This window comes from Rhinolophus sinicus, linkage group LG04 (assembly GCF_036562045.2).
Source record: "Rhinolophus sinicus isolate RSC01 linkage group LG04, ASM3656204v1, whole genome shotgun sequence".
NCBI classification, from domain to species: Eukaryota; Metazoa; Chordata; class Mammalia; order Chiroptera; family Rhinolophidae; genus Rhinolophus; species Rhinolophus sinicus.
The window spans coordinates 75,582,875-75,607,827 of record NC_133754.1 but is presented as its reverse complement, the minus strand read 5'-3'; the positions used below and the strand labels follow the sequence as shown (position 1 = coordinate 75,607,827).

General features: G+C 37.1%; 1 protein-coding gene across 2 annotated transcripts in view; it reads right to left on the bottom strand.

Annotated features, from left to right (window-relative positions):
- SORBS2 (sorbin and SH3 domain containing 2) overlaps positions 1–23,933 on the bottom strand; it is a 312,617-nt gene extending 288,684 nt beyond the window's left edge. For both annotated transcript variants that reach the window (XM_019736081.2, XM_074329790.1), the window contains exon 1: positions 23,754–23,933. The gene's annotated coding sequence lies outside the window, so the exon portion shown is untranslated. The remainder of the gene's footprint in view (positions 1–23,753) is intronic.
- Between the last annotated feature and the right edge of the window lie 1,020 nt (positions 23,934–24,953).

Sequence of the window (24,953 nt, the reverse complement as noted above, 5' to 3'; positions counted from 1 at the left end):
ACTTAACAACATATTACTGTACATTAGTAAATTAAAAAAGGCTCAAAAGGAGAGAAAGACCTTTCCACTACCTTCTTCTTTAGATATGGTATTAGGGTTCTAAAATCAGCTTCTAAATTTTAAAAAATGCTAAATTTTATTTTAAAAAGCCAAGATAGAAAAAAATGTCTCTTATTTTCTTAGATACTTTTTAAAAACTTTAAAGCAGTTGATTCTCAGGGCAAGAATTTCCAACAGAAGCTCAATCAAGATATTATCATATATTAATTAATTCCTTTGTAATGTGTAATATCACACTAGAATGGAAGCAACATAAAAACAGCAACTTGGTCTGTGTTGACTTCTATCTCCAGGGCCTAGATCAGAACTGTGAATCTAGTCAATCTCAGTAAATGTTTGTGAAATGACGGAGAAATGAATATGTGAATGGATTGAGCACTCTATGTATGTGATGATAGATATACAGAGATATAGAAGATTTTCTTCTGCCCTGAAGGAGCTGGCAGTCTACTTCAGGAGACATGGCCGACAGAGAAGAGAGAAGTACATACTACCAATGAGTATAGGAGTGGTGTCACTGAGTGCATAGAGAAGGTACGCACCTTAGGCGTTCAGGGAAACAAAGATTCACTGTAGGAATGAAAAAAATCACTTGCTCCTGCCACAATTATCACTCTGACAAGGCATTTAAATGGACACATATGGCCTTAAAACAATGACCATATTCATGTTCAAAGATGCCACCATTTAAGTTTATATGAATGCTGAAACTAAAAAAACACACACACACAAAACACACACACACACACACACACACGAAGCTTGCCATGATATAAGAATACAGTTCTGTTTCTATCTATGAGATTCTAATTGTCTATTATTAGTTGAATTTTCTGGTATGCTGTGTGATTTTTCTGAGGCCATTTTAGACTTTTTTTTCCAAAAGCAGTCACTCTGCTTTCTGAGAATTAACACACCTTCTAATGTCACTGGTCCTTAAATATATACATGTACAATTGGATTTGAAATTAATAAACACAATATCTGGGACCTCTGGCCTCAGTGATAGCATAGGACATGATGGGTGGTCAGAATTCATATTAGTACAAGAAAGGGATCCACTTAAATAACAGAACATTGTTTCTAAGGATGAAAGTACTCAGTGGGTAATTGGAGAACAGAAACATATTTTTAAAAGCATAATACCATTCAGAGATAATCATTAAAGTAACTTCTGTTTGTATTCTTAACGTTATAGTCACATATTCAAAATATGTATAAGATGTGTATATTTGTTAATGTATATCTGAAAAAATACATCTGGTAATATATTATGATAATTATTAAATGTCAAACAGGATTTACCCATTCTACACATTGACTGGGTGACGGCTGTGTCAAGCTCTGTCTGTACTGTGTCTGTAGGTATGGGGTAGGTAGTCAGGACGAAAAGCAGGTATGTTTCTATCTTCATAGGGTTACAATCTAATGAGTGAAACAGAACTTAAACTCAGATGATACTATAAGAAAGAACAAATGGGGGACCTAATCCATATCACATAGCATGGAAATTTTTCAGATAAAGCAGAATATACTAAGCTGAGAGGCCAAGGATAAGAAGGCCATTCCTTGATAGAAAAGAGGAGTGGTGTAATGGGCGGGGGGCGGAGATGTTTCTAGGCACAGGGAACAGCATTTGTGAAGGCTTTGAGGGAGGGCCACCAACACTTCCTATGGGGCACAAAGTAAGATGGAGAGTTGTAGTAAATGCGATTGAAGAGCTAGGCAATGACTGCATTATACAGGATTGTATACCGTGTTTGGGATTTTGTATGAAGCACATGGAGGACCTCTGATGGCTTTAAGCACTAGATTGAACGTGATCTGATTTACATTTTAAAAATGATTATCTTGGCTGCAATGCCAAGAGGGTATTGTAAGAAGCTACATCATAGTTTCCAGCTAAGAGATCAGTGTCCTAGACTAGAGTGGTGGCAATGGAGGTAGAGAAAAGTGGATGAGTTCCAGATATGTCTTGGAGGCAGTACCTTGGTGTCTACAGGATTTGCTGCTGTATTGGGTATAGGAGACAAAAAATAAGGAAGGGAGAGTGTATAGATGTTGATGTGAACAGACTGACTCCATTTTTGTACCCCCTGCTTTTCTTTCTGTTCAAGTTTTCATGTTGTGAACTCTGACTAACCTAACTAGTTTCAGGCAGCATACCAATGCCTTGTAGTTAAAGATTATCTATTTTCTTTAAACTTACACAATGTAGCCATAGAGATTCTTGCCGCTAATGGCCAGAATGGCATGGCAACTGACATAAATATCAAACTAAGTGCTAGTGTCAACTGTCAGCAATCATCCATCATAAGACCACCAGGAGGTATGGTTCCTGGCCTGTACTGCACTTATTTTCCCTTTGTTTTTGTCAATCATTAGTACCTTGGCTATACAATAGCACATTTACTGTAACAACTGTCTGGTAGCAGAGATTAGCTGGGCAGACTGTGGGGTCATCTTCCACTCTGATCCCCTCCCCATAAGTGACTTACCCGCCAATAGATTTTGGTATAATCTATGGAGCTGCCTGCCTCATTTTTCGTTCTCAAAATACCTACTCCATTCGGTGGTCACTGTACCTTTGCTCCACCCTCAGAGAGAGAGAAAGAGAGAGAGTTTTAAAGGACAATTCTTAGGCTTCTGGTATGATCATCTCAGTGGTGGTGGAAACATTTATTCCTTTATAAATCATGGGAAGAGATTCGATTTCAAAGAATTTAGTGTTGGACATGTTTGAAATGTCCACACTACTTTTTTTTTAAATAACCACATAGATTTCTATTATATGAGTCAAATTTTTAAAACAAACCTACTAGGTTTGGAACATAGTTTGTTTCTATTTTATACTAATTCAGTTTAAATGTCGCTCTAATGAACATTTCCCTTTGCCAACACCTCTGATTGTTCCCTTAGGAAACATACTAGGTTAACTGGCAAATTTAAAAGCTTTTCAATTTATCACTAGGATTTTTCTTTATTTCTAAGTGAGTGACTTTTACAATCACTTTTGAGTACATCATTATTGAATCTGTCATGCTATATTAAAATCATGTTATTTTCATATATATTTTGGGGGTATTATTCGTTTAGTTGTCTTAACTTATTAAAAAAAACATTTTTCAGCACTCAGTTCTTAACTAAAGGCTCCTTCTTAAATAAAATATTAGTAAAAATTCCATTAGTTCTTAATTTGAAAACTACACATACCAAGGGTGTCAAAAAAATGTATACACATGACTTGTGTTCATCTTTTGTCATCAGTATATATTGAGTATTACAATTTTAATACAATTTTTCCCTTTCTTAAAATGTGTATACATTTTTTTGGCATCTCTGTATTTAGTAGGAAATTAAAAGCCTAATTACTTCTAATTACCCATATCGAGTGAATAAAGTTAAGGTTATGTGTCATTTCTATCGGCTTTTTTTCTTTAGGTTGCTTTAATTAATCAAACAGATAATCTTTTCCCCCAAAAGTGTCTTGATCAATTTTGACCTAGATCCTCCTTCCAAAGCCATTACGTATGCTGTTGTTATACTCTGAACACTTAAGGGATACATAATTCCTATAATTTTTTTAATTACCAAATGACACTAAAGTCTGACCCATTTTACTCGATATGCTGTCTTCTCAGTTTCATATTAATTTTGTTTCTCTTCCCCTAATTTCTGAAAAAATGTTTATCTTTCTAGTATATTCTCTCTCTTCTATTTTATCAGAAAGGGTAGAGCTCACAAATTACATATGAGGATGCCCTATTTTTTGTTTTTAGTTTTTCTTTAATTAAAGTTTACTGGGTGACAATAGTAAAGTTACATAGATTTCAGGTGTACAATTCTGTATTACGTCATCTATAAATCCCATTTTGTGTTCACCACCCAGAGTCAGTTCTCTTTCCATCACCATATATTTGATCTCCTTTACCTTCATCTACTCACCCCCATCCCCTTACCCTCTGGTAACCACTAAACTATTGTCTGTGTCTATGAGTTTTGTTTCTTCATTTGTTTTGTTCTTTTGTTGTTTTCAGTTTTATATACTACGTATCAGTGAAATAATATGGGTCTTGACTGTTTCTGTCTGACTTATTTTGCTCAGCATAATAATCTCCAGATCCAGAGGATGCTCTTTTGAGTCATTTATTGGGGGAGGTAAGTAGAAGCGGATAAAAAAGAAAAGCATTCCTTTCTGTTTAATCCCATAAACCAGGAGAAAAACTACTATGTAGACAAGCCAAGAGCACTGTGAGAGAGTCAGGCAGATAGGAGTACCATCATTTATTCCAGTATCTGTTGAATTCCATTTAAAAGAATCCAAAAAAAGAATATTCTTTTTTTCCAGCCATCTTCAGGGATGAGGCAGGTATCTTAAAAGTGTGACATGCTAGGAAGCCATAGGTAGTGTAGTGAAACAGAGCGTGCACACCCTCTGTAAAGGCATTGAAACTCTTTAAGCAAAAACAAACTACTGACCAAAAAAAACAGTTTTAGTTCAGGCCACCAGTTTGCAATTCCAGGTTTATCATGATTATAGTGATTTTCTTGCAAACTTAAACACTTGAATGAAATCGTTTCCTGCCTATAAAAGGAAAGCAATCATACTCAAAACAGTAGTTTCTAAACCTTAGTTTACATAATAATCCTCTGAGAAGCTTGCGGGTTCCCCGGCGCCACCTCGAAACATTTCTGATTCTGCAGATCTGAGGTGAAGACTTCTGAGGCAGGTGGCCCAGGCTTCCATGAGTGCGCTATGGATCATTGTGGGGTCATTTGATCCAGTTCACACTTGAAGAGTATGAAACCAATTCTGAGAAACTTCAAGGACTCTCAGTCTGACATGATGTAGAAAGGCTCCAACCTCTAAGTCACTGTTGCTCCAGCTTCCAGAGTCTTTTAGCATTGAGTTTGAAGTAGTGTCTGATCAAACACCTCGTCTTGATGCTCTATCAAAGGTCAACTTTTTTTTTTTAAAGAAAGCAAAGAGATTTTTGAAAGCCTGACTTTCGGCCTTAGAGAAGCTGGGGTTTGAGTCTCACATTTTGCCATTTAAAGGAGGATGAACTTGGGTAGGTAACTTCACCTTTGGCCTCAATTCACTCTCTGTAAACTGGAGATAATAAGAGAACTGGCCCCATGGTGCGGCTGTAAGGAGTAAATGAGATAATGTACGTAGAGCACTTAACACTATACCTGGCACACAGAGTGCAGAACAATTGTTTGTTCTTGTTATTGTCATTATTTTTCTGTAAGAATTAACACATTATACTGAAAACTTATGAAACATAATTCTGCACTTGCTTACTGAGGTGTTTTATATTTTCACCTCCCCATTCTCTAAACATAACAAAAGAACACACAGTTGTGATTTTTATTATTTTATATCAGTGGGTAGAAAAGTGTATCTCTACTATAACATTAGGTATAGTTTTAAACTGGGAGATTTAAAATCTCTTGAGCTTTATTGGTTTCAATAAAATATTTCTTATCACTGTCCTAAAACTCATGAAATATGATCTGCTCTCTGAATTGCTATCCATTTGTTTCCAAACAATGTGAAACCATAGTTTCTGTATTCTACTTCCTATAAAATAAAACAAAGCAGAATTCTGTGATGGGAAATTTAGCAATGACGTATATAAGAAATTCTGTAAATTTCTACTTCTCCCTTTATTAATCAGTGTTTTAATGCAACTTATTTTTATAAAAGCCCAAGTGCCAATGTATGTCTCTCTAAAAACTCAATGCATTAATATGCCCATTCTATCTAAACAGATAATTTCATTAACAGCAAAGTTAGACACATACTAAATGAAGAATAACACACACACACACACACACACACACACAAATATATATTTAATTGATGAAATATATTCACTTTTGAGACATAATTGTGTGAATAATTCTATGCAAAATTACATAAATGATGATCACATCGAAGAATGTATTAGTATATTTTTCTCTTATTCAAAATAGAGGAGGAACAAGGAGGAAGGAGAGAATGAGGGTGTGGGGGAAAGTGGGAAAGGAGGGAAGAATCAATCTATCAACAAATGGTGGTTGAGCAACTACCATATACTCAACACTATTTCAGGAGCTAAGGAGAAAATATTTGTCCTGAGAAAGCTTATAGTCTTATTATAAGAAGAGAGAGAGAGAGAGAGAGAGAGAGAGAGAGAGAGAGAGAGAGAGAGGAAAAATAAGAAGGATGTGTAAATAAATGGTCTAGGCTCTAAGTTTATAAGCATTCAGAGTAAGGAAGTAAAAGTAGATGGAAATGAATTCCAATGTGAGCTTACCGCCTTCGGTGCTTTTTGGAGGACACTTATTTTATATATTAACAAAGAAACAAACACCTAAGGAGCCCACTGCAGGATAAAGATCGATTCCCAAGATCATGAGGAGATTTCTTAGAAGTAGCTGCACAACTCTGCTCAAGGGATGGAGAGGGATTTGTCTGAGGGAGAGCAGAGAAGAAGGCAGTGCATATAGGTTCTCTAGCTTCTCAGAATCTAGAGAACCATGTAGAGGACCTTAGAGGGTTTAGGAGAGGGTGCTAAATCATCTTTTAATAATGTACACATACTAATTAGAGTATTGGCTGCCACTATGAGCTGTGATTCTATGAACCTCCTAATTCTGGATGGCAAGGATGATGATGTGTACTTTGGCCAGTGACTGCTCTTGCCATTAAAAAAAAAAAATCCCCCCACATTAAGTAATGGGTTGGCTAAAAACAGACCCATTAACTTCTACCAAATCAACATCATTAGGGATCTAAACCAACTGCATGTCATTTTCTCTCTATCCAAAGCCAAGTTTTATTAGAAAATGTGAAGAAAACAGTCACCTGAAGATATGTCACTGCATTGCAGGGCTGCATTCACTGGCAAGTGTCTGAGAGCAGCGTCTGTTAAACTGCCTGGAGCAGATGGGCCACCCTCTGCTCAGTCCCCTTGGCCCTCCATGAGCCCCTTCTATGACTTATCCAAAGGGAACACACCTTATTCTAGCAGCTCGTAAAAATTTATCGAGACTTTTGTCTCTTATAAATGCAGATGATTAAGGATGCTTTGTCAATTATCCTTCTATGATATTTTCACCTGTCTGTAATCAATGCCTTGGCACTCATGGGAAAAACAGAATTCTTCTAAAGCCTTCTGCTTCCAAATAGTTCTCCTAAAAAAAGCCTTCCTTTCCTAGTTAAGTGTTTTGATCATTATAACATGAAGAAAACACGTAGCTTCCATGCCCTCAATGCTGTGATGCATATTTTTAGCCCTTCAGAAAGACAAAGTTGATTCAACACCCCTGTGACGATTAATGGCCAGTTTCCTCTGGGAAGGTCTGAATTACTAACACCAGCAGTGCCTTCAAAGGCAGTGCTCATGGATAATTATATTTTCATGTCTTGGTGAAAACACCATACACCCAGTGATATTATGTCTACTTTAAAGTTACAGCACTTCTGCAAGATTATCACAGAATTATTATGAACTGTGATATTTAGCAGTAGCTATCAAAAGAGTAGGGCAGTGATTAAGGAATGTCTCTGGGTCTATTGGTTTCTCAGAGTGCTATAACAAAGAATAACAAATTCGGTGACTTAGGCAACAGAAACTTATTGTCTCTCAGTTCAGGAAGCTAGAAGTCTGAGATCAAGATATCACTGGGGTTAGTGGGGTTGGTTCCTTCTGAGGGCTGTGAGGGAGAATCTGTTCCAAGCCTCTCCTTTGGCTTCTAGTACTTTGCTGGCCATCTTGGACATTCCTTGTCTTGTAGATTTATCACCTGATGTCTGCATTCATCTTCATGTGGCATTTCCATGTGTGTGTGTGTCCAAATTTCCCCTTTTTGTAAGAATACCAGTCATATTGGATTAGGTGCCTACCCTACTTCTGGTATAAACTCATCTTAACTAATTAACTTACCAACAATCTATTTCCAAATAAGGTCACCTTCTGAGGTCCTGGGGGTTAGGACTTCAACATATGAATTTTGGAGGATGTAATTTAACTTGTAACAGTGGTATTATGGTGAAAGTAGGCCACCTGAATTAGAATCCTTCTTGAAAAGATTATAAAGCTTAGATATAGAAGTTGACCTCTGACTGGCTCTTAACTCTCTATGTCTAACCTGCTATGATGCACATTTTTCAGAGATTCTAGTTTTGTTCTAAATCAAACATTTCTTCTTCAAAGCATGTTTCCCCACAGGAAAAAATAAAATTTTTAGAGAAGACGCGTCCTCAAACTTTTCCCAGTAGGTTTCATTCCCAGTAGGCTCTCTCTTTAGTTGTCAGTTTTGCTGATTTATCTCTTAACTCTCATGTCTTTTCCCTCATACCCTCATTGGGTAACATAGCAACTAAAAAACTATTTGAATGAGGGCCTAGAGGACAAAAGGACTTTACTTCATTTATTCATTTCACAAATGGTTTAAAATGCCACCCTTGATGGTATGACTTCTGCAGGCTCTTAAGTGTAAAAACATGGCACTCTCCTTGCTATCCCGGGCTTGTAGTCTAGTGGTAAAGCCAAATGAAATACCCTTCTCGAATAAAGGCATCCAATTTGCTTTAATTTAACATTTTTTACCCTTCTACAAAGTCATGTGAGATTTTGCACAGTAACAAAAAAAGCATTTCAGAAAGAAAACAGGGCAGTTGCTAACATTTGAGCTCAATTAGGAGGAGGTACTCAAAACTAGGTCCCTTTTCCTGAAACTTGTTTCATGGTCCCCAACATGCATCCTTAGACTCCTCTAAGTACAGGTATCTGATCATAACTCTTGCAGATAGTTTGTTACAGAGTCAAGCGGATTTTGCATTATTTGCGTTTTAGATGTTTTGGTAGCACCTTCTATGTACCAAATGTGTTATATTTTTCTACCTCAGATCACATAGTTACAGATATCAAAATAAACGAACAACAAAAGGTTTTCATTGTTCTTTTTCTAATTCTTGAGGAAAATACAGGGAAGCACAGTTTATACCAACAAACCAATGGTCAAAGTACCAGTTGCTCAATGGGCTGTTAATAAAACCCAAGCCAAATTCAATAACTGAGAAGCTTTTCAGATATTAAAGCTACAAGGGGTTTAATCCAATGTATCTACTAATTGATGCCCAACATATAGGAACTGAGTGTCTACTGACAGTACAAAAGTGCCCGTTTATGATTTCATGCTTAAACACCACTTGTCTGTAATGGGAACGCAAATAAAAGCCATGGGAGACTATGTGTTTAAGAGATTTCTTGGCTTTTGCACCAGTTTGTTTTGTCCTCATGTGCTTGCTGAAATGTAGAGAAAACAAGGTAATAGCAAACACTTAAACTGAGCTAGCTATGTACCAGCACCATTCTAAGTGCTCTACCAATATTAAGATATTTAGTCATCAGAACAAACACCACACACACACACACACGGATGCCATTTTGACCACTGAGTAGCCATCATCAGTACCCAAGAATGAATTCTTGAGACACTAACTCTAACTAGGGTATTGATAGGGTTAATTATCACTCATTTGAAAATATCTGGTTAAAAACTAGTGAAGTGGGCTGGTTTTGAGGTCTGTGTATAGGTGGAAAATGTGATTTACTCTTCATAGAGACACCAACAATCAAGTTGAGGTATAATTTGGGAGCATTATGGAAGAACATGGAAAACAGACATAGATTATCTCTGAAAATAAAGTGAGAGGGTAGTGCACAGGTTAGTTTTCAGTGAGGAGCCATCTGCTATACAATCTGAGTCCCAGATTTAATTGCATCTGGAGAAGTAGGCATGATGACTTCACAGGAAAAGTAACAAGGACTGTAGTTTATTCTGGCTGCGGTTGGCTCCAGGTTCACCCATCCTCCATGTCTTCAACAAGTATTTATGGAGGACGTACTGAGAGTGGGCACTCTTGTAGGTGTGAGGACTACACAGAGTTGATGGAGCTCAGCATCGGCAATGGACAATGTTATCAACCACTACTCGATGTTATAAAGTCACTAAACATATACCCAGCAGGTATGGGAATTCAGAAAGGGGAGATTTAGGAGAAGTTGGTGATGGCCTCTAAGACACAGCATTAGATGTTCACAAGTGTGACATGTTCAGAAATTAATTTTCAAGTAAATCTCCTCAAATTTGATCTAAATAGTAAGCCTGATTTTTCCAAGCTGACCTCTTCCACCACTAATAATATAATAACCATGAAGCCCATATTTCTGTGATAACCCTGATTGTAGTTATTCTGTCTCTTTGTCAGGTCATATGTCCCAAGTTTGGGGCCAGAAAATATGGTTATTGTGGTTAATGGAGATGCAATTCACAGCAGATTTCCCTTGCTCTCTAGGTCCAGAATGTGCAAGAGACTTCCTTTGCCCCTCCTGCTCATCTTCTGCTCGTACTACTAACAGCCCACAACAGTCCTGGTTCTCAGTTTCACTGAGGGTGGCAATTCCTCAGGAATGTCTAATCAGAATGCTTTAAAAAGTAAATTCAATTTCTTAGAGAGTGATAGGACGATATTCTAAAAAACATTCAGCTTGATAATTTTTATTCTACATTTAATTGAAATTCCACTCCCAATTGTCTTCTTGAATGATAAGTGTATTCTAACATGGCATTTGATTAATTTTAATTATGGTACAGTTTACTGTCTGCTTGCTACTTTAATCTAATATTAAGGAAATTTCACTAGTCTTATGTGAATTAGATAAAAGTGCTTCTTAAACCTTGGAGAAGTGTGTTCTGTGTCCCCTTAAGCGTCTTTTTGTAAAGTATGTCATGATCTGCAATTTATTAGCTGTGTGATTGTGGCTGAGTTAGCATCTCTCATCTTCTGTCTACTCAGTCATGCAGTAGAATTGGTACAATTTCTTAAGGGAGCTATTGTAAGGGTTAAGTGGAATGGCTGTTTAATCATGTGCCTGAATTCAGACCTTTTGTTCTATAGTGACACCATAAATCCTTAATCTCAATGTTGACTGGCTCTCCTTAGCGATTACCTTCAGAAGTGGGGAACCCCATACCTCCTGAGCAAAAGAACAAACACACTAAATCTTTTGTTAAAAAAAACCTCTAGGTCTATCCTTATGTCCAAATTAATCTGTTCTTCTTCTCCAAATAAATATATCTTGTTCACTCTCCTAAAGGGATATTTGACACCTTTTTAATCTTCTTTTCCATCCTTCAACCCTTGCTCTTGAGGGGCACGCTATCAGCTGTTGATCTTGTTTTATATTTCATTGAAAAAAATAGAAGTATTCTTATGAGAATTACTTCATTTTCTACCCCAAATACAACACTTTGCTTGAATTTCTCTTCTCTCCCATTTTATTGAACTGTCTCTCTTTCCAGTTCACTGCGTAATGGAAGTGTTACCTCTTCCATTACTCAGTAAATTCTCTCATGCAATTATTTTTTAATGTCTCCCAGGATCACCGGTTTCTTCCTACTCACTGGAATAGTTCCATCAGCATTCAAATAGGCTGCAATGCTTTCCATCTTAACAAAAAGTTAGTGCTTTCCTTGGCCCACATCACCCTCTAAATGCTATTCCATTTCTTCAATCCCCTTCCCAGAAGAAATGCCTACATTTTCTGCCTCAACTGTCTTACCTCCCACTCTCTTATAATACACTCCAGCGAGTCTTTCATCCCCATCACGCCACTGAAACCAGTCTTGTCATAACCACCAACACTCTTCATCTTGTCTAATCCAAATGTGAATTCAGTCCTCTTCTTACGTGACCTCTTAGTAGCATTTGACCCAGATGACATTTTCCTTTTTGAAGCATTTCTTTTCTTCTCTTTTAGCACACCCCACACTCTCTGGGTTTTACTCCTACAGCTTTCATTCTCTGCCTTTAAATGTAGGAATGCTTCAGAACTCGGTCCTCAGCTCTCCACCTTATTCTCTCCTTTGGAGACTCAGATGACCCCATGGTTAAATGTCATCTAAACACAGATGACTCCCAAACATATATCTCCAGCACCAACCTCTCACCTGGTCTCCAGACTGGTATAGTCAGCAGCCCAGTTAGCGCTTAGGTGGTTAGTGGGAGCTCAAACTTTACAAGGCCTAGACAGAATTATGAATTTATTAAACTTCTCCACAAACTTTCCGCTCCCCATTTACCCTTTATTCTTCATACATTTAACTCATTCTATTGGTTCTTCCACCATAATGTATCAGAATCTTATTATATCTCATCATGTCTACAACCACGACCTCTAATTATCCCTGTCCAAGCCCCTCATCTCACTGGACTATGCATTCATCTCCTCACTGGTCTCCATGCTTCTACGTCTGCCCTTCTGCAGTCTAAGAATAAACTTATAAAACAGAAATCAACTCACATCATTCTCCTGCTTAAAATCCTCTAATGTCTTCTCAGCACATAAGGAATAAAATCCAAATTTATTATCATGATCTTTATTGACCTTTATACTCTGATCCAACCTACTTCTCTTACATTATCTTCACCCCTCTCCAACCAAGCTGGCCGCTTGTTCTTGCCTCAGGGCCTCGATCCTTGCTGAATGTACTATTGGTCCACTCTTCCCCAGGTTTTGTATGGCTGCTTCTTTTTCATCACTCAGGGTTCTGTTCTTTCTCTTCAAAGAGCTTTTCTATATCACCCTATTTAAAAGTACAGCACCTGTTTATTCTCTAACCTGGCAGTTCTTCACCAAGAGTGACTTTGCCTCCCAGTGGACATTTAACAATGTCTAGAGATATTTCTTGTTGTCATTACTGGGAGGATGCTACTGGCAGCTAATGGGTAGAGACCAGGGATGCTGCTAAACATCTTACAACACACAGGACAGCCCCAACAACAAAGACTTATGCAGCCCCCAAGGTTAATCATGCTGCTGTTGAAAAACCTTACCTTTCGCTACTTTATTATTATCACAGCACTCAGCATTATAATAATAATAGCTAACATTTATTTCAGATTTACCTTGTGTCAGATACTGTTCTGTAAATACAGGAAAAACTCTAAAGTTTTTACATGTATTTTTCTAATGAATCCTCATGTCAACCCTATGAGGTATGTGCTATTATTGTCCTCATTATACAGGTGAGACACTGAGGCACAGAAAGCTTAAATATCTTGTTTAAGGTCAAGTTGGAGAACTGGGAGACTGTCTGGCTCCAAAGCCTGAGACTGTAACCATTATATTATAGGGCTGTGAGATTACGTTTTTGGACTATGTGTCTATTATCTGTCTTCTCCCACCAGTATATTATCTCCATGAGAACAGGGCCTTGTCTGCCTTGTTTATTCCTGAATCCTTTCTGTCTAGACACATAGTAGGCACTCAAATATCTTGAATCAATGAATGATCCTATGTATCCTTCCAGTATTATTTCCCATGTTTTACTCAATGACATCTTTTCTATCTTTGAGACATTGCATGTATTTTCTTTCTCACTGACTTATCCCACACTGTCTCGCAGGTATAGTTTGTCCTTCTTACTCCTTTCCTCAATACTTGTTCAAATTTTATCCATTTCTCCTGCCTCACCTCAAATCTTACATATAGTTATTCTGGTGGAAAACATTTTAGAGATCATAAACTTCAAACTATTTATTTTATGTGTAAGAGAAATAAAATTCAGAGCAACTAAACAAGATATAGACAAAAGTCCTTTTTCTCTTTCTTCTCTTTGGAACTTGCATATAACTAGAAAATGCTGGTGGGAAAAGAGAATTTGTAGAAGCCTCTGGAACAGCAGGTCCCCCAAAGCTTAGTGAACCACGTTTTCTCTTCCTCAAGTTCAGTACTGCCTTCATTTGGGTGACTGTATTTCCCCAGTTTCATATTTTCTTTACTCCTAACCTTCAGGACATTGTGTCCTCATGTTCTTACACAGAATAATTTCCACCTGTGCCCCTAATTTTATTCCCAAAAAATCAGAATTATGGTTCTTGCCTTTAGGGAGTTTATAATAGACAAGGAAAGAGACAATGTATGTCTTCATCTTGGGTCTCCCATTACGATTCATAGTGATTCATATTCTGAGAGAATTATCGGAAGAACAGGTGTTCCCCATATTGTTCTAATTATTTCTGGGAGTTCAACAGAAGAAATATGATTTTGGTTGACACCTAGGTGATGAAGATACAGTAGTATATTTAATAACTAGGACAAGAAAAAAAAATTCCACAGTAATCCTGTATGACGTCATCTATATGTTCTATAATGTAGACGGCTTAATTTAACACTAATTTTTAGGACGCTTTTGGCATTTCTTCTGATGGAATGAATTGGATAAATGGTATTTCTAGTGAAATACTTCTTTCATAGATCATTATTTGAACACATTCAAGACAGATCTATCCAGATAAGCTCTTTAGATTGTTTAAGGCCATTTCAATATGGACAAACCTAGTGGTTATTTGGGGAAGAAGATATCCCAAATAATGACAAATTACCACCCTTCAGATTACCTAATGATTGCACAGAGGAAACCTTTCTTTATAATGGAATGGATGATCTAGCAGTAACAACCTTAACCAAAAAATCACATGTAGCATTACTGAAGTTTGACATCATGAAAGTATGTGACTCCAGATGACATATAAAACATCACTTTTAGGGTACAGTCTTGCCAAAAACATATAAACAGTATCTATTCAAGCCGTAAGAACTAGTTTCCAGTTTACAGGAGATAAAGATAATGAGAAACAAGGTAAACATCATCTCAGTGAAATAACCACACAAAACCTGATTCTGGTACATTTTACAAGACAACTGTTTTGTTCTCTTCAAAAAGTCAATGTCATGGGGGGAAAATGGTGGGGTGGGTATATACAAGTTTAATAGAGACTAAATAGCCTTCAGCAATTATTAAAATAAATGCTACAACAGCTTTGTGATTGCTTGGAGGCTTAATCTACCCACTTGATTCTATCAACTGGTTGATAGAACATCTATTGCAATGAGAGGTTGACCTCTGAGAAATTTGTGAACCCTATAGGCTCTCTTCTAACAGAATAATGTTGAATAAATGAGGAAGCCAAACCAAATGTATAGACCAGATTATCAACACATAAAATGTATACCATATTAATTAGCAAATTTTAAAAGTATGTCTTAGGGAAGCACATTTAATGGGCAACATTTTACAGCAAGAATAAAAAATGATAATGATTCAAATCTCAATTTATTTTCTGATCATTGCCCAAGTTTGGCAAATCTTTACAAAGTATATTGATTTCATCTACAGATCCTCTCATAGATTCCATTTATTATATATAGAAAATGTGTACTTTTTGTCACTTTTATTGTAGAGAATTCTTGTTTTTTTTTTCATCGCTCAATCATTCATTCGTTCCACAGACACTTATTGAGAACCAGGCAAACATAAATAAAACATGGTCCGTATGTTAGAAATATGAATAGGGTGTTAAATGAGATTAGAGGAAGGACATCTAATCCACACTGTGTAAGTGTGTGAGCAGTGGAAAGAATGAGCAGAGGATGGCTGGAAGTTGTGACAAACCAAGATGAAGGTATTAGGGGTAAGAGTAGGGAAGTGACAGGAATGAGGGGTTGGAGGATATGCTCCAGGCAGAAGCAGCACCATTCAGAAAGGCTCGGGGTGGTGAAATAACAAGGTATATTTGCAACCTACAAGTAGTATACAATGTATGAAATACAGAGTGGGGGATGCAGAGACAGTTAGGGGAAAATCTCATGTTTCTGATCAAAAAAGACTGTAGGCCATGAGGGAAGCTGGATTTTATTCTAAGAACAAAGAGCTATCTCAAAAAGTTTCAGGAAGTTACCAGCATGAGTACATTTGTGTTTCAGAAAGAGAATGCTGGCTTTTATGCAGAGGTTGAAGGCGGTGGGCCAAGAGACCTGTTAGCAGGTTGTTGCAATAATCTGAACCAAAAATTTGAGAATGTGAATTAAGGCAGTGGCGAGAATGGAAGAAAAAGATATGGGTTGAAAAGAACAATAACCCCATAAATATGTTTGTAAATTTAGCTATCTGAAATAATCTGAAAATGTGTGAGGCAAAAAACTTGTGATGAGAGATAGATATAGATATGAATTTCAGAAAAATCAATGTGTGACATTTATTGTGCAGTTATGTTTCAAAATATTTTCCCTTGGTAGATAGTGTTCTAATCAAAATGTCAGCAAAGGGAATATAAACCAAATTAAACAAAATAAAACACAAACTTCCATCTACTCATCCATCCAATTTTCTCCTCCAAATAATGGATTCATTTTTTAAAAAATATGTCAGTGAAAGAAATTCAACATCTGAACCAAATTTTGTAAACAAGACATATTTTACAGCATACATCTTTAAAATGTGAAATGAAAAATACTGAATAAGATAATAAAACCTTCCCCAAAATGTTAGTTAATTTATTATTTTATCAAACTGATAAAACATATTTAATTCAATTATGTAAAATGTGACAATTACATATGGCTTGTTGGATTGCTGTCTGACTCCAGAAACAATCCTTCATCAATGACTATCTGAGTTAGAGTGGTAAAATCAGACAAATCTCCTTGACAGTAACCCAACATATGGGTCCCTGAGCCGTAACTTGGCACTGTCACTCCCCTGATTTCTATCCCATACTTCCACAGTCATACACTCACAGTAAGGATGTGGTCAAAGAGGAATTGAGAATTTTTGCCTCCAGAGTTCATGGTCATGGCATGTATAGCTTTTCCCCTTTCAGTTTTCTTGAATTCCTCTACCATCCTCTCCCTACTCCCTCACCCAGAGAAATGCAATCCATATAAGTGGTTAGTCCTCAGTGTTCACAGTAATGGGACTCTTAGGGGATACACTCTATAGATAAAGAAATCTCACAATCCTCAATTAGTTGAACATGGAATGGATGACTGTCTCCTCCGGTATCTAAGTTCTCTTTGTTTACAATCTCTTCATTGTCTTTTTTTTTCTTCCAAAGTAATTTACCTTTTCTCTAGCCTGAGCCATCTCCCACAGTTTAAAGAGCCAGGACAGCAGAATATAAAGGGTATGAACATTAGAGTTAGGCAGACTTGGGATCAAATCGAAGCTTTCTAATTTCCAACTTCCTAGTCTGAGCCAAGTCTGGCTGCCTCTCTGTTGTCTCATCTATAAAATGGGGTTTACAATATCCCTCTTATCTTGGATTTTTTTAAAGTAAGTTTAATGAGTCAATTTGTGTAATGTGCTTAGCATATGGCCTAAATCTAAGAAAGTGCTAATCTGAATACAGTGTTATAATTCCAGAAGTACTGGTTCTTTTTCTATCTAGACCTCTCTGGCTAGTTTCGTTGGAAACTGAAACCCATGCTAAATGCAGTCCTGGATGCTTTCTACAGGAATGCTCTAAACTAGCTTCTCTGTTCTTATTTTCAATGTTTTCTGTCAGACCAAATTGCAGTTACCTTTCCAATCTCCATCAGTCCATTCTGGTTTACATTTGTTATTGTTTATTTGTTTACATAGTATCTTCTCTAAAATTCCTGGGCTTCATTACAGTTTTCTCCCTGAAATATTGGCCCATCTCAGAGAGCAGTTTCATATCCTCTAAAACACATTTATCCACTCTATCTTCCTCTACCCATCTATCTTGCTATTCATTCATTCATTCATTCATTCAAACTATATTAATCACTTTTTTCTACACTCAAAGATCAAAATGTAGTGGGGGAAGACAGACAATCTATTATAATGAGTGCAATAATGAATTTCAGTATTGAATTAGATCAGTTGTGCAAAATATTTACCTGAAAGAGCACCTGGCAGATAGTAAGAATCATCAAATATTAGCTACCTTATTAAGGTACAAAGAATATCACTGAGAAGAAGCATACCGTCTTTGAGCTATGTGTTCAATGATGAAGAGGACATTTCTGGGAAATGGGAGGAGGGAGAAATGCAGCATTTCATGTCAAGGAAAGAACATGTAAAGGCAAACATAGTGGAATGCAGACTAAAACAGCATACAGCATCAAATATATGGTGATGGAAGGAGAACTGACCCTGGGTGGTGAACACACAATGGGATTTATAGATGATGTAATACAGAATTGTACACCTGAAATCTATGTAACTTTACTAACAATTGTCACCCCAATAAATTGAAAAAATAAATTAAAAAAGAAAAAAGAAAAAAAACCAGCATACAGCATTTGTGAACCTCAAGTATTGCCCATGAATAAGGTTGGAGAAATAGTCAGTGGATTGGTCAGGGTAGGAGGCAAGGCTGCTAACACAGGCAGATGTCAGATTAGGAATGTTTCCTCTAGCCTATGCAAAGCATCACATTTGAACTAGACTCTGGAACAGAAATAATTGTTTCCAAATTATTAAATGTCTACTCTGCAACAGATGGCATCATAGATACTTAATATTATCCAATTTAAACTTCAAGTGAAATACAAAGTAGATAGATATCAGTCTCATTTGATTGATCAGCTACTAAAATGGTACAGTAAGGAATTGAATTGAGGTCTAATCTACTTAAGTGCAAAGTTCATATTCTATTATACCACGTTTTGAAAGGGATTGAATTTAGTGAGGCATATTTAAGCCTTAAGTAACGTACTTGTAAGACCATGCTGGGAACAATATTTTAATTTTTTAAAAAATTTATTGGGGTGACAATTGTTGGTAAAATTATATAGATTTCAGGTGTACAATTCTGTATTACATCATCTATAAATCCCATTGTGTGTTCACCACCCAGGGTCAGTTCTCCTTCCATCACCATATATTTGATCCCCCTTACCCTCATCTCCCACCCCCCACCCACCTTACCCTCTGGTAACCACTAAACTATTGTCTGTGTCTACGAGTTTTTGTTTCTCATTTGTTTGTCTTGTTCTTTTGTTGTTTTTGGTTTATATACCACATATCAGTGAAATCATATGGTTCTCTGCTTTTTCTGTCTGACTTATTTCGCTTAGCATTATACTCTCAAGATCCATCCATGTTGTCACAAATAGGAATATTTTAATTTTTATTACACGTTTTGACTTGTTCAGAGTCTTTTTTTTTTCTTTTTCTTTTTTTCTTAGTGTTTCTTGTTTTTCCTCTCAGGACAGGCTGAGTGTGTTCTAGAGAGACACTTCAGAAATTATACTGTACAACGGTGGCCATCTATTCCCATGGTGTTGGGGGAAGGGAGCTCAAATGTTTCTGTGAACGAAATATGAATGGACTAGAGTCCCCCTATAGTTCAAGAGGAAGCTGAATGTCCTCCAAATGAGCCTACAAATGGTTTCCTGTGTCTGCCCATAGGAAAAATTCTAATGGTAGAGTTTAAGGAATGGACGGTGGGGGAAGGATAACATCTTACGCTGATTGAATCACAGGTCATAAACCTCAATGCTACCTCCAAAGGATCCTTTCATGACATCATACTAAAACAAAACAAAACAAGACAGTTTTTGTTTGTTTGTTTTGTTTTTTGTAACATTCCAGCAAAATCACTCCATTGTTTTTCATGACCTGCGTCATTTTATAATAACACAGGCCTGGTTGTTAACAGGCAGGTACCAACGCATCATCACTTTAGGCATAAAGAAAACATACACTTGGCTTCTTTTCCCAGTCTATGACAAAGATTTTGAAAAGTCATAAGAAGGATTTACAAAATTGTGAGGGATGAAACAGGACTATTCATACAATGTCCGAGAAGAGGCTTTCTATGTTCTCTGAAGATGAGAGAGGGATTGGTCATCCCGACTCATTTTAGAAGTCCTTCATCTGACTCCAGAAACCCAGCTCACTGCCCAGCTAGAGCTGCTGCTCTATAGTCTGTACCCTTTGTCCCTCTTAGAAGTCAACCTCCACGTCCCAGTAGCTGGCAGATACTTCCAATGTCCCTTTGCAGCCTTTTTACCAGCCCTCCCTGACATTGCACATTCTGGACGTGGCTCCTATATTAACGAGAGTGACCTATTACCACATCAATATGGATTTATTAGATTTGCTTGGGCATAAACTGTCCTCTGGTATTTGCAGAACCATGAGGGTGCCAAGATACATTGATCTGAGGCTGCTGAGAGATGTGGAACAAAGGTAAATTTTCCCTAATTCACAGATTTTATTGAAAACTCAAATGGAGGCTATTAATTTGGCCCCTTTATCCTTCAGGTAACTTAGGTAGCTTGGTGGTTCAATAGGCATACATTGATTGGTTTCTTGGGAAATGAATTGTGTTAATGAGATGAAAAAATATTAGCGTAGTATTTTCTAGGTGGCAGGCCTTTTGCTCGGCAATGGTAAATTTGAAGTCAGACTCTATCCTTTTCCTGAAAGAACTCCAATCTGTTGAAGGAAACAAATAAACATGACCAAAACTATAAAAAAAGAAGGCAGAATATTAAAAGTGGCAGAAAAGTTAAAATAGCTTTTTATAGTGTTAGTTCATCCAGAGGTGTTTGCATTTCAGTGGTTTCAAGGCAGAATTTAAGACACTGGTCAGTGAGTGGGAATGACCTGGGAACACCAGAACCCTCTCTTTTACTTCCTGCCTGGGCAGTGCCCTAAACATTTGGTCCTCAAGTGACACACAACCTCCTCTAGACACAATCGTTCCTAAACAGATGGCAGCATACGTGTAAATGGGAGTAAATTCAAGTTTGAGAAAATCTAGGAGGTACTTTTGAGTTACCTCGAGCTGGGAGAGTCTGGAGGTTTCCACAAATGTGGAGGTCATTCAGCTCAGAGGCGACATTGATGGTTTATGTTTTGATCTAAGTTGAGCATGCAGACAGCCAGTTAGTTTTCAACAGAGCGGTCCTTCACATTATCTCCTGACATGCACTCTGGCAAAAATGATTATGCCATAAAAATAAATCCGCTCTGTCCCTTAAATTTTATTTCCTTTCCCCTTGTTTATTTCCCTTCAAGCCAGTAAATAAGTTCTTCCTACAAACAGCATTAAGTCACTGCTTGCAGCAAACATCCTCATAGGTGACCAAGAAAAACAAAGTGTGTATGTATCATGCTTCTCGCCAAACTGCTGCCTGCCTGGGCGTTCCACTTTATTTTGGACCCTCAGCCTCATTTTATGCTCCTCGTTGACCTGATCTCTCTATAGGTATTTATTAAGTTATCCTGGTAGGATACATGTCCCGGCTGCCAGACTCTCCAATTAGCTCTTCCTCTCTCAATAGCATCTCTTTTGCCTGGAACTCCCCACCCTTCCCTTAAAAAAAAAATCAAAAAAAAAAATCTCTCTCCTACTCAGCATTCTCCTATCAGCATCTGCTCTCAGGTCCTTCCAGAAGACCAAGGAGTAATAATATCTTAAAGTAGTCGTGCCAAGGCAATTTGCATTTAAATAGGATTCAAAGCATTACACTGAAGGCGATTCTCTCAAAGGTAGATGCTTGGACATTATTGAGGAGATGGAATAGAGAGGGTAGAGGCCAGAGAAGAACTAAGAAGGAAGGGCTTTTCTCCTTCGTCTGCTGTAGTCAATCCCCTTTTCTAAGTATAAGGAGTTATCACGTCTCCACTCAGTCCTAACAGGGTCACAATCGACTTTGATATCATATCTTTTATATTACACCCTTCTCATATTTACGTGAACTACTTATAATTATGTGGACTCCTTCTCACTCTCACAAACCAGCCGGGTGGGGCTAATTTACCCAGGGTACACAGGGAGTAGGTGGCAGCGCTGGCATTTCATCCAGGTCTGTCTGGTGCCAAAGGCCAGTCTAGGTCCATTATTTTCTCCTGACGCTGCTTCAGAGTGCAATGCCGCTCCTTTTGCTTTCATTCATTCCCTTTAAGCCATCTCCTGATGTCTTAAAAGGCTTTGTTGACTCTAACCCTATTGTCTAAGATTACATCTTGACTGTTCTTTTGATTCTTCCTTTCATAGAAATAAATTTTATATCATCTCAGGTGTCAGAACACTTCTCATAGCTCAAGTACACAAGATATTATCCTTCTGTATTCTCTTCTGCAAAATACTACTAATTCTATATTCCCATTCCCATTCATCACAGTTACTAATAAACTCCCTATGGCCATCCCATTAATTAGTTAATTTCACCCTCTCCAAAGCAATAGCTTTTAAGTATAGAAATAAATAAATAAAAAATTTCACATATATGAAAAAATATTATTTTTATTTGAATTGAGTTTTTAAATCTTAAAATTTAGAATTTTAATTTTTACAATATTTTATTATAATTAATTGTGTTACATATAACTAAATATAGTGAATTTTCAAGTTTAAATAGTGATTTTTAAATATTATCTATACATATTAGTTTTATTTATGTGACATTTGTAAATAAAATCATGTACCTTGTAAATATTTAGAGAAACTGAAAATCACAAAGTGTATCATAATAGCATAACTGACGATGTTACAGGGGCAAAGTATATTTAACACCACAGACCATAAATAATAAATAAATGAATAAAAACAAGAATGAAAAATACCAGTGGCCTGGCAATTTAGAAACTATAACCATTGCCTAAATATTTCCCCTCTTTAAAAAAATAACTGCACAAAGAATCTACATTACTTAGGAGAGCTTTCAGAGATGTGATATGAAAACGTTCACCCTGATAATTAACTATGAAGATTAAAATGTTAATGAGCCATGCTTTTGAGAGATAACTGGAAAATGAAGCCAAGCATACCTTGTATTCATTTCTGCTCCCTGGGACAACAGTTTATCTCAACTTCATTCAGGCCACCATTGATAACCCACTGATGTGTGATTTCCAATGTCCCGTGGAGGATAATGAACAACTTACCAGTGAAACCTTTCCATATGGCTAACTATTTAATGTCTTAGACATAAATTAAGTATTGCCTAATGTACAGAAGAAATAATTGTTTTACTCTAAATACATGGTACATGATGGAAGTCCCTGTTTTATCCATTCCTTCTAACAGATAATTGATGCAGAGGAGAGACAAAAGAAGGGACTCACTCCAAAACATAAATGCTCCACAAAGCAGTCTCCTGCCTCACCTAATGCAATATGTTTCTCATGGGTCTTTTGTTACTCTGTAACATATTAAATTATCCTTCCTATTACCTGGACCACTAAAACAAGAGCTGCTAATATGTAGATGACTGTTAGACGATTACACCAGCTGTCAGTAATAAATGATAATTAAGTCATCTTAATTATTAAGCCGACGAGAATATGCAAAGTGTGCTTTATAAAACTTGTGTCAAAAGCATAGAGGAACCCTCAGTGACAAAATTCTCTTTCTCTACTTTAGATCAGCAATGTGGTCCTTTTTCTCTCTCAGGCTGGTAGATAGCTAGATAAATTGCAGCAACCTTCAAGATATGTAGCCCCCCTACTTTCCCTGCCCCCCTCCTGCCCCCTAGTTCTTTCCCTGGGTTTCTTTAGTTATAGACATAGCAGAATGTGATGATTTAAAGCTGCATTTTAGCCAGTTTACCTTCAGAACAATAGCAACAATAACAAAGAGTCTGTCCTAATAAAGGTCTGTACACAGTCAGCTTAAGCAATGTAAAGTGTTCCTTTATTCTGCTAATTACCGTCTCCCCCAGAGGTTACCCATCTTCAAAGGCTGGCATTTACACTGAGAACAGGAACAAAGCATTACTAGAAAGCAGAGAGATCTTCCTCCAGCACCAGCATCTCTGCTTTCCGTAATCCTTAAGAAATATAGCAACTTAATGAAAAAGAACCGATACCTTTGCATGAGAACATTCCAGCACAGGGATATCGCTGTCTTGTCGGCTGTGGTGCAGACTGAGTTGCTTGGGCATGTATCCCTCTCTTCTTAGCTACAGGGTCTGCTTGGTGGCTGCTGCCCACACAGGGAGCATTTACGACATGTATGTGGTGTTCGTCTGCAATGAAAGGAGACTAACCAGCTCAGCTTGGTGTTTGCCTGGAGGCATCAGATCTTTAGACCCTCGCCATCTGATTGGCTGCCTCCTAGTCTCACTGTACTCCTCTGCCTTAACCTTCAACTGTGTTCAATATATTTTCCCTAGGGATGCACTCGGAGAATTGCTGGTTAGGGAATTAGTGGCAGGTTAAATTGAACTGGTTCTAAAACGCAGTGATGTGATTGTCTCTGAATATGTCTGATGTTTTATTTTCTGAAGGTCTACATAATTTACCCGGGAGAAACCTAATAAAATGGATATAATTTAACAATAGCAGTTTTATGTTTCATTTCTGAAAATACCTGGAGTCTAATGCACGCATAACAAACTGCTGACGTGATCAGGTGGCTTCTTGCAGCCCGGCATGTCTGTATAATCAACATTAAATCAAAACAGATGGGGATGACAGAATATATTAAGAGGGTTATTGAAAATGCCAGGAGATACAGTTGAATAAGGCTACCGAAACCACCGTAAGAAAGTGTTATAAATCTCTTACACAAAATGCTCTTACAATATTTATGGTTGATTTTATATGGCTATGATAATGAAAGCATAAAGATCACGGATAGAAAAATAGTCAAGCCTTTGTTAACGTCTCTAGAACAAAATAGGTAGAAATATCAAATCTTTTATTCTATGAAAGCAGGCAAAATAAGAAAAGAATTAAAGCTATAGCTTTATCATCTCCTATCCATATATTAGATTCAATTTCCTACTTTACTTTGGTCAAGAATTTAGTACAGGGTATTCAAAAATACCCATTAGTATATTATTTTTTAAATGAGAGGCTTCAAATTATAGATGGTGAATTGACTGCATATATTTAACCATTTCTCCCTCATAAAGCCTCACTAAAATGACAAAGTTTTTCTTTTAAAAACAATAAAACCACAAGGACAAAGAAACGGGAAAATTGCAACCAAATTTAGAAAACTAGAGAGCAGTGAATAGATTACGTGACCAGGGAAAGTTGGATCCTAAGCTAGCAATGGGGAA